The sequence below is a fragment of the Orcinus orca genome, chromosome 21, assembly GCF_937001465.1.
Source record: "Orcinus orca chromosome 21, mOrcOrc1.1, whole genome shotgun sequence".
Lineage (NCBI taxonomy): Eukaryota > Metazoa > Chordata > Mammalia > Artiodactyla > Delphinidae > Orcinus > Orcinus orca.
The window spans coordinates 33,134,594-33,146,472 of NC_064579.1; positions in this window are offsets into that span (position 1 = coordinate 33,134,594).

The window sequence follows — 11,879 nt, forward strand, 5'->3', positions numbered from 1 at the left end:
AAAATTATTTTCCCATAAAAAACATAAAAAAATTATATTTATATTTGAGTCTTAATCCCTCTAAGGTAAGGCATTCTCTGACCTAGTTTATACCCATGGAGAAATAATAGTATCATAAATGATCCATTCATTAATTCAGCAGATATTTTCTGGAGATCACACATCACTGTGTAAAGGACTTCAGGAGATGATGAAGGGAAAACACATTTGAAAGTTATGATAAAATACACAGCTACAGTATAAGAGCTGCCACCATTTGGTCAAAAATTAACTGATACATTGATAGTAAGTATAACTGGTAACTGTAAAAGTCAATAAAGACATTTTGATACTAGAGGGCATAAAACTGGATATTGAAAAATGTTTATATCTCAAGGAGCCGTGGAGATATGATAAGGGCATCCTGACAAGGGAACTAGTATTTTCAGAGATTTGGAGTAAAATGATCATACCTTCCCTCCAAATAATTCAAGTTATATATGCGGGAGGAGGTCATTTTAGAAACATGGGTAGGGGGTTGTGATCAGCGCACTGAAGAGAATGGGCTTGATAGTTAGGATGATGTCATTGCAAGGTTTTCGAATGAATGAAGCAGAAAGTCTTATCACTGTAATCTGTAGCCTAAGCTGTCTACACTCAGCTGTCAACTCCTTCAGGACACAGTCATCTTTGTATTCCCTGAAGTGCTGAATAATGCCTTAATGAATGGAAGAAAGAACAACAGTAGTGCTTATTTAGATATATTTATAGAGGGTTAGACTAGGAGATGAGACATAAGTCAAGAAGGTATCATAGCTCACTACAGGGGGCTACATCAGAGGGGGAGCCAGGTAGTCCTGAAGAAGTGTACAGTTTTTAGGGATTTGGGTAGGCGATTCTCAAAACTGAACTTTGAAGGAGTCTAGGATATCCCCCTGGTAATGGAGACCAATCAAAGGGATTGAAGTGTGAATCAGAAGTCAGATATCTTTAAGAGATTCACAGGATTATGTAGCATTTGTTAAGCGATATTTCTAACATAAAAACTGTGTAAATGATTAGTTAATTGTTCAGAATTTATTCATTTTTCAATAAATATTAGGTAATGCTAATGGCAAAATTGAATTTACTGAAGAAATCGAGGTAAAGATCTCATAACTGTGTGTCTTCCTTTACAATTACAATGAACACAAAGATGAAAGTTGCATATAACTATTTTGTCTACATACCTATGGAAAATGTTGAGAACAGACTTTACCTTGGCAGTGATAATGCTGTGTGTGTGCATAAAATAGTTCAAATTTTATCTAAAATACTTCTGTATGCCCTGGCTTATTTCTTCCCAAAGATAGTTTTGCTGTTGTAGACTCTAGAACAATAAACTCTATTCCAGTTATTTGCAAAAGTCCTTTTACACTTCCCATGTTGAAAAAAATGCATCAACTTATATCAGACCAATTATGTTATTTTAATCAAATTCAAAACATAGGATTTTACTATTGTCCGTTGAGATTTAATATCTTTGGATTGAATTCACTCTTGCCCTTTATATTACAAAAACGTTTCCAAGAGACTGTGGGAACAACTGTTATTTTCCCATTGTCACACTGTCTAATAGTGATAGTTTAATGCTTCTCTAGCTTGACTAGAGACATTAGTCAAACCAAGTGAAAATAACGTCTCCCTAAGATGCTGAATCTGCCTCCAACTCAGTTTACCTATATTTACATCCTTTATTCTTGAAAATGAAATTAGAGTTACATGCATTTCATTTGGTGAAGAAAATGAACTTGATATTTCAGCATTTTACAATACTCTTCTGTAATGGGACCTTTAGACTCTTACCTTTAATTGACTTTCTTTGGAAATCTGTTTTTCTTTGATTATTTTCCTGTTGACAGTACTAACTTTTAACATGAAAAATATCTACCTAACTTGAAGCGGTCATAGTCATCCAGACTCCTTCCTTCTCAGGTCATTCTTCCAGGGGTTTAAGGCAGACATCTCCCAAGTGGCAAAACATCCTTGGAAGGTACTCTCTTGCATCTCATGAAGCTGTACGCAGAGCTGTAAGCTCTAGTATTCTAAATAAGAAATTTGTTTTCCTTGGGCTTCCCTGGTGGCGCAGCGGTTGAGAGTCCGCCTGCCGATGCAGGCGACAAGGGTTCGTGCCCCGGTCTGGGAAGATCCCACATGCCGCGGAGCGCCTGGGCCCGTGAGCCATGGCCGCTGAGCCTGCGCGTCCGGAGCCTGTGCTCCGCAACGGGAGAGGGCACAACAGTGAGAGGCCCACGTACCACAAGAAAAAGAAAAGAAATTTATTTTCCAGCTTAAAAGTTGGTAATGTTCTCAAAAACCCATGGTTCAAAGGACATCCCATGGTTCAAAAGAACATAAATAGCTTTTCAATCTTTTGCAGTATGTCAGATTGTAAGATCCTAAGTCTCTAAATTCTCAATACCTCTAGATTCATCATCTTGAAAAGAGTAAATACATTTTTTCAACCTCTCTGTGGATAACAAATATCCATTGTGCATAGGAAAATAAATTTTAAAGCATCAAGTTATAAAACCAAGGTTAGAACAGTGTGCTTATTAGGAGCTGTCTAGCGCCCAGTTAAATTATTACTGTGCGTTTTCTAGATCATGCTACAGTCTATGAAGTCCGCTACTATTCTTGTTTTAGATACGCATATGTTTGTATTTATAACATCAATACAAATTTTTTTTGCAGCCTTATGAACTGAATTCTTTGTTTTATGGTGCACATAAATGTGTCCTTAGATCTATAGTTTTTCCTCTCCCAGAGTAATAGATTGTTTCCTAAAGTCAATGGAGATAGAAATAATTTATTTTTAAATCACAATTTTTTTTTTTTGAGAGGCCCTCTCTTTGTTTTCTCATTTGTTGCTCTTTGATTGTGGAGCGCTCAGGACCAACCATGATCATCTCCATCCTTTTCCTTCTAGGATTTTGCTAAGATCCTGGCCTCACCTAACTAACTACATTCTCAATGAAACTAACTGTTCTGTCTGGGTTTGCTGGGTATCTGTATTAGACTGCTTGGACCACTATAACAAAATACCATAGATCGGGTGGCTTAATCAACAGACGTTTTTTTCTCACAGTTCTGGAAGCTGGGAAGTCCAATATGAAGGTGCTAGTCAATTTGGTTTCTGGTGAAGTCTTCCTTTTAGCTTGTAGACAGCTCTCAGAGCTAGGTCCTCACATGGCAGAGGGAGAGATCTCTTGTACTATATCTCTTCTCATAAGGGGATTAACCCCATCATGAAGGCTCTACCCTGGAGACCTAATTACCTCCCCAAGATACCATTTCCAAATAGCATCACACTGCCGGGTACGGCTTCAGTGTATGAATTGGGGGACACAATTCAATTTATAGCAATACCAATTTCTCTAGAATTAGTACAAGTTATATAAGTAATTAGTTAATGATACAGTGCTGCCAGGAACATTCTTTCATCATTACTTGTTCATTCTTACATCAATTCATTTACTTAATGGGATTAAAATTCTAACAGTTAATGATGGTTTGGGCCTTGCCACCATCAGCTCCCATTTAACTTGTGCCTGCAGTGTCTTAACACAGAGTGATTAATGTAGGCAATTGAGAGATTATATCACAGGTAGGAGACATGCATGTCATAGAATCAACCTTCATTATCATCTGAAGATTAAGTCTACACATGTCCCTGGAATTTCATGTACCTGGAATCTTCATTTTTTTAAATCATTAAATATGTGTCATTTTTTATTCATTTGTGTATTTATACAGCAAATACATTTTAATATACTTTATATTAAATAGATTAATATATACTTATATTTTCAATACATTCTAAAAATTACACTACCAACTGTTGAGTATTGGGAATAAAAACAAATGAGGAAGACAAACCCTTGCCCTCAATGGAATCATTACCTCTTAGGTGGCAAATTCTTAGACAAATAGTTACCAAGCAGTTAATCTTTTATATTCATATTTATAAGTGAATTCTACTAACAATTTTTATTAATCAATATCATTTATATTGTTTACTTTTAACTTATTTTGTGCTTTCATTCTGAAATTTTAAGTTTTTCCTTTGTGTAACCATGGGTGGACAAAAGAAAATAACGTTAGTATATTGTTATTATTAGGTGATAGAGTCCCATGTAGTCTGTATTTCTGACCCTGGGAGGATAAAATTGGCTTTAGTGTAGGATGTTAATGCTTCCAACAATGCGGAAAGAAAATCTTTCTAACTTTATTAAATAACAGTGGGAGAATGTTGTACTTAAATAAGGATTCTTGTTATTTAACTATTATAGAAGGCCATAAAGACCCCAAAACAAAGGACCTGTCGTAAGATGTCTGAGTCATTCACTCTGTGAATATAAGAAGTAAAACAAGCGGAACAATTCAGCTCCTTCAGGAACTAGTTTATCGGAGACATTTAGAAGATCACAAATACTTTTGACTTCAAAATTGTCTTCTATGCTGTTTCAGGGTCACTGTTTTGTTTCGTTTTTTTACTCATCATTTGCCGTGGGATGGGCAGACAGGACCAAGAAATGTGTCTTTGCTGTGTTGCAACCTTTTGCTGGCTTCCTGGAAGATCTGTGCTGGCCTGTGAAGAAACTATCTTACGTTAGTTGGCATCTCATAGCTGTTTTTTTCATTAATTCGATTTATTGATTTGGTAAATGAATGAGCCATCCCGGTTTGACAGAAATAAGTGAATGAATAAGTAAATACAAAAACAAGCCGAGTGTGTGACAGTGAGAGTAGTATGGGTTTTAATGACAATATCAACATGAAAAAACATCAAAGGCAGTGAGATAAGATGACTTAAAGTCGGAAGATTAAGTACATCGTCCAAGATCTTGCAAATAGCAAAGAATTGAGTAGGACTCAGATTCTGGTCTGTCTGACCCAAAATAGGAAGAATTAAGCCAGAGAGGGGGTGGGCATAGGGAAGGGAAGAGACCTGGGGGGTCACAGGACCTGCGTGGATCAGATTTGCCTTGGAATCTCCCCCTATTTTCTTTATTTTCCCCCATGATTATTCCCCATTGTGGTCTGTTTGTAACCTCATCTCACAACTAGTACTAAGAAAATTCATCGTGTTTTTAACGCTAGGGATCTGAGAATCACTTCTGATGATCCTTGAAAAATTCAAGTATAGAAAACCTTGGTAAAAGTAAAAGGAGCAAAAGGAAAATGTCTTGGTTCAAATGACAGGGTGATCTTCATATGTGTTCATGTGTCCTGCAAGCATTGTGAGTACAACCGGGTGTGAGTACAACACACAGAATTATGAATATGAACAGACATGGCTACGCATTTGTACGTACATACTTTAGCTTTGGATTGATTGAATTGCTAAATATTTCAGTATATTTGTGGGACTGCTTATATTGACATAAAATATATGCTAAGTTATTAGAATGAGTCAGAAAGATGTTTCGAAAAAACTAACAAGTGTATAAATTATCTTCGCACCTCCATTGCCTAGTGCAGCACCTGACAGATTTCAGAGTTTTAATAAGTATTTGCTGAGCTAAATTATTTGAAGGGGCTAAACTGACATTTCTTACTTTAGTTTTCAAAATCTGAAGCAAGGGCTCTTATCTGTTTAAAATATATAAACTAATACTCCATTTCCATTGAATAATTTATATTTTTAACTGCCAAACTATTTGAAGCTGTGAAGTTACATAAGGATTTAATATTCTTTTACTATAGGATTATCTGTATAAGTAATTTTCATTCTATTTTTCTTTTGGAAACAAGGGCTGGGGAGTTTCAACAAACGGGTGTTTTCCTGTCGTGACCTGACGACGTATGTGATCTAGTGTGAATGTGTACTTTATTTCAAATTAGAGGACTAACGGTGCATCATGTTTCTAAGTAGGAGCCCGTGATTCACATTGGTTATACTGGTAGTTTGTAGAGGTAAAAGTGATCATTCAACATTCACACGTGAAATCAAGTATCTTTTTCTTCCTGCTCCCCATCTGTAAGTGCTGTTTCTGGAAGCACTGTTTTGCTGATCTAATATGCCTTACAGTTCTTTCCACTCCTCCCTTAATGCTTATCACTGCTGTGGCCAAAGTTTCAAGCCGCGTAAGCATTTGTGACTCTGTTTGGGAGGTTTCCACCCTCACTGTGAGAGCAGTAGGCTGACTGCCATGGTTGATTGCTAGCACGCCATAGCTCCGCCGTGTCATATTTGAGTGTGTGTTGTGTAGCGTTCCTTGCGTGTACTCAGTTTGCGGTCGTCCCTCAGCTCACCCAGATGCTTGCTTAAGTATTATACTGTCCTCTCTAGTTCAAATACATCGACTTCAAAGTTTCTGCATCAGAGCACATAACGCTCATGGGCTGGAAGAGGGGATTTGTTATGAGCAGAAGTTGGTTGTTCTGGCTTGTCATTGAACATTGAATTTTCTTTAGATAGGACCCTGATTTTTTTTTAATCTAACGAGCTACACAGAAAATCGTTGGCAAGTCCTGCCTTTACAGCTGTTGCCGTAACAGACCTATGATATTTCCTCAAGTATTAAATATAAATAAAGAATATATCGTGAAGATTATTCAACCTTGGAAGGAGGATGTTAACAGGAGCGACTCTCTTGGGGGGAATCGGGTTTTGTATGTTTGAGTGGCTGGAAAGTTCTTTTAGAGAATGAGAATAAGTTCAGCTTTCTGTTGGGCTGTCACTTAGAAAATACCTTTCATTTCAGCTGCCCAGTTAGGATTTCTGGGACCTTCATAGACATACCAGCTCTGTCCCCACTTTACCTTTCTCTCCTCACAGAATCGTTGAGATGGAAGAACATTTAACTTTGTAATGTCAAATTTAGATAAAACTCATCACCCAAGGTTTCCGTTTGATCTACAAAGTAAGGTCTCACTAACATTCAACTCTGACTAACTCACCAGGGCAGGCCAGAACTCTTACTCTGTTTTTCTGATGTTTTATCCAATGATACCTATTTTTGTTTCTATGATTGAGGTTAAATCAGTTGAAGTATCAAAATATTAACTTGTTTGTAAGAGAAATTTGTTGGCGCACATGAGTTAATCAATTTTGCCTCATCCCTAGTGAAGGATCTGCCTCTACTAAAGAACTATAATTCGTTCCTAGTCTAGATTGAATTATCTCGATGTTATAGTGTTGAGCATCGTTTTGATATATTGTCATAAAGTTTGCTGTCTTAATTTCTTCGGGCAACATTAGTAATAAATCAGACACAATGGTATGTGAAACAATAAATGTGGCCGTATGCTTCAGAACCTCTGGACATTGTATCAGATAGCTAGCAAAAACCAATCAGGATCAAATACTTCTTTAAAGTCACCTTACAAATCCTAATGTAATGTGCCTGCCGATGGAAATGCTAGTTCAGTGGTCCATCAGGAGTTCTAATCCAGTAACAGGAATAATATAAAGATAAATGTAGAATATTGTTTAAAATGGTTTTTAAAAAATAAAAATATTTTGCAATCTGTTAATAATCAAGAATGGCTACTCTAGCAAAGACCTCAAAATACTAGTGGCTTAAACAGGATAGAAATGTATTTTTTTCTCTGACATGACAGTCCAGGTGTAAGCAGTGTGGTCCTGCTTTAGTGTCTCTGTAATGTGGAGGACCCAGTCCTTCACCTGAGTCATCCTCAGGGTGCAGTTTTAATCTAGTGATTCTGAGATAGCTGCTCTAGGTATGCCCAACCATCTGCATTCAAGATACCACTAAGGAGAGAGGAGGAGTAGAAGTCATGCCTCTTCCCCTTAAAGGCATGGCCTGAAATTACACAATTTACCTCTGCTCATATACCTCTAGTCCCTGCCTAGTTGCAAGGGAGACTGGGAAATGTAGTCTTTAGATGTCCAGCCAAGTGCCCAGCTGTAATTCTGGGATTCCACTTTTAAAGAAAGAAGGGGAAGAATGGGTATTGAGGGGACACTAAAACTTTCTGCCAAATAGGCATAATTATTAATGATTATCATAATTTATTGCAGCCTCGAGTAACCTTGAAAAGCAGCGCTGAGTTTTCCTTCTATGTCTATGCTTAGACATCTGTCCAGAATGCTTTGAATTAGTTCCGCTATACCTGGCTCATTCCTGCTCAGACTTTAGTATTTCTCTAAGGTAATATTTCCCTAAGAAACTTTGACACCTAGGTAATGATCCACTGTACTTCCTTAATAGCCTGTACATGTCCACTTGAATGCAGTTAAAATAATGCATTTTAATTATTTCTCTCCATATCTCTGTTCTGCTATGCTCTAAGAACTTTTAGACAATGACTGTTCTATTTTTATAGTCCTAGACCAATGCCTGATATATGATATGTACTCAGACACTTTTTAAATGAGTAAATCAATGAATAAATAAAAGAAGTTAGGTGTTCCAGCATATTCAGTTAAGTGTAGTTGTATCCCAGGCATTCCAAAGGCCGGCTGCCATTATCTCAGCAGTGAGCATGTTTTGTCCTCTTTTTTTGGCTGCGGTGGGTCTTCGTTGCTGTGCACGTGGGCTTTCTCTAGTTGTGGCAAGCGGGGGCCACTCTTCGTTGTGGTGCATGGGCTTCTCATTGCGGTGCCTTCTCTTGTTGTGGAGCACGGGCTCTAGGCACGCAGGCTCAGTAGTTGTGACTTGTGGGCTCAGTAGTTGTGGCTCGCGGGCTCTAGAACGCAGGCTCAGTAGTTGTGGCGCACGGGCTTCGTTGCTCCACGGCATGTGGGATATTCCCGGACCAGGGCTTGAACCCGAGTCCCCTGCATTGGCAGGCAGATTCTTAACCACTGCGCCACCAGGGAAGCCCCATGTTTTGTTCTTGATACTTAGTAAAGGGTGTGCCGTATTCTTCCTAAGTATTCAAATAAAATCAAAGGAAAAGATGGTATTCTTTCAGTGTCTGGGCACAGAGGTGTATAGCTGTGCCAGTTTTGCACTGCACACGTCAAGGAGGTGCCCTTCACAGGAACTATAAACTTTACAATGACACCTTGCAAATATAGTGGCACCGATCAAGTAAACAATTTTAACTTTCTTGTATAACAAAACAAATTCTTTAAAGAAGCATTTCAAAAATATACAGTGTTTCATGAAAATATTTTTTATATGTTGAACATACTTTAATTAGACTTCTAAAATACTGTAAGGTAATAAATATAACACTCTGAGGAATAACATGTCTATGATAATTAATGCCATTTATAATTTTGCCTTGAAAAGCTATTTAATATTTTTATTGTTTGCATGCTATATAGAGAAGGATTTAGAGACATATGAGAGAAAAGAAATATTTAGGGACTTCTTTGGCGGTCCAGTGGTTAAGACTCCGTGCTTCCTGTGCAGGGGGCGCCGTTCGATCCCTGGTCAGGAAACTAAGATCCCGCATGCCTCATGGTGCAGGCAAAATGATAAATTAAAATTTAAAAAAAAAGAAAAGAAGTATTTAATGCTACAGTTCTCAAGTACAAAAACTAGATTTATGTGTAAGGTTTGTAATAAGTTGAAGTACGGGAGAAACGGATCTAATCATAACCATATGTATAGTACATATATACACACACAAATGCATAATTATATTACATGTGTATAATTAACCCCTGGAAGATATTTCAGTCACTTCATCTTATTTTGCTATTAATCTAATCTAGTTGTGGTTTGTGAAATGTTTACTAGCATTTGGATTAAATATACATTCAGATAAGAGAATATCATAATCTGTTTATAATTGGATAGATTTCAATCTTTGATATTGAAAATTCTGTCTTTAAATAAATTCTTTTTAAAGGTTACCAAAGAAAAAGTGTATTTTTCAAAATAGAACCATTTGCTAACATCGGTTTTTAAACAGATGTCAAATTGGTCATAACTTTTGCTTTATGTTATTACAATCATCAAGTGTACTGCTTGACATACAGGTCCTCAATACATGGTGACTTTTATTTGTAGGTGTTATATCTCTGAGATTAGTGAATATTAAAATTCAAAAGTTAGAAAAACAATAACGTTCTAGAACAATGCTGTCCGTTAGCACGTTCTGTGAGGATAAAGGTGCTCTGTGACTGACTGTGCAGTTCAGTGACCGCCAGCGCACGTCGCTGGTGAGCCCTGAAATGTGACTAAGACAACTGCGGGATTTAATATTTGATTTAATTCAATTAATTTAAATTTAAAATCAAGTAACCCTAGATGGCTAGTGGCTACCATTGGCTAATGTAGTTCTAAACGATTCTGGAAAAGCTTCCTTGGAAAGTTACCCATTTTAATGCAGCGCAAGAGTTGAACATTTTGCATCTATGCTTATAAGCATTACTGAAATGAGTTTAAATTTGTGCTTGGAAGTAGATTATGGGATTTAATTTTCTAACCCGTGATATTTTATCAAAGAATAAAAACATTCTAAATGATTTTCCATTTAGTCTTGAAAGCTACTCTGAGGGATTCTACTTAAAAATTCTACCCATCATTGCCATGATGAAGTAATAATAGGAGCTACAGATGCATAATTTGAATGATTCCTATATTATACTGATAAACTCTGATTCATACTAAAGTTGATAATATATCCAACTCATTATTTTGAAATCTCATATTTGGAAGTGGAAAAAGAAAACACTTTAGGATAAGACTTCAAGAAAACAGTAGTGCTATTGGTTTATAAAATACTAGAATGGAACAACTAGGTTTTTAATGGGGAAAAATGTTAGCATAGTCACACTGCTTTTCAACTAGAGTCAAGGTGATTTTTCACTATAGAAATGCCTTACTTTAAATCGAGTTAGAAATATCAGAAAGATTAGATTAAAATCGAAAGTATTAAATGATGAGCAGATAGCAGCAAACCCAGGTAGTATGTCTCATTGCTTTCTGCGATAGAGGTACAATCAGATGAAAAGCAAATGGGAAAATGTGCATTAGGTGCCTGGTTTAAGGGGGAAAAAAAAAAAAAGCTGTCTGCAATCAGTTACAGTTGACTGCAACAAAAATTAGTTTCCTGGGATCAAAGGAAATGAACAGCTGACCAGGGCAACCAGAATATCCCACAGTGTGTTAAATATTTATTACTGAGCCACTCTGCCCAAAACAATCTGAATCCTGGCATATTTCCACTAAAATAGCTCATCAGTAATTAATTTGGCATGCCATTTTGCATAAGATTCATAATTAATATTAGTCTCTATGATATCGAACTTTTTTCACCAAAGGATTCAATCTCCGTCCCTTCAAAAACGTGATAAAACAGCTATTTTTCTGTTTTGTTTTGAACTCAGGCCATATATTAAAAAGAAAGAGGAAAAAGCATTGCAGTATCCATGAAGGAGAGAGCAAAGTTTATAGACTATAGTTTATTTGAGGTTTTTCAAGGTCATAGCGTTTTTGTCCTTTCTACTGCTTGATATTATGAGTGCTGTAATATGAATAGATCTCTAGACCAGTCCCAGAGCTTTAATGAACTGTTCAGGCAGAGCCATGATATTCTCTCATCTTTTAAATGGGTCTCTCTCAAAGTTTAACAGGTTATAAATGGAACCTCCGCAAAATATATAATTTTGCATGGGCTCTTTTGAAATTAGTCCTTTTTCTAAATAAGGACAGTATCATAAGGAAAGAGGAAACGGCTGCGTTACGTGATCCTCACGCTGTCCCACCTTTAAGTTTTAGCAAAATCACGATGTTAAAGCATCATATGGTCTACAGACTTTAGTTTCAAGGAAGGCAGTATGATATTTAATTCAGTTATTTGAAGTTAAATTATACTTTGCCTAAATAAAAAGCATGCTCAACTGACTGTTCATTCCTGTCTCTTGGTGACATATTCTTTCCAATTTATCTTTGGAGGCTGCTTTTAGCAAAGAGTGATTTAAACAAAGTTTA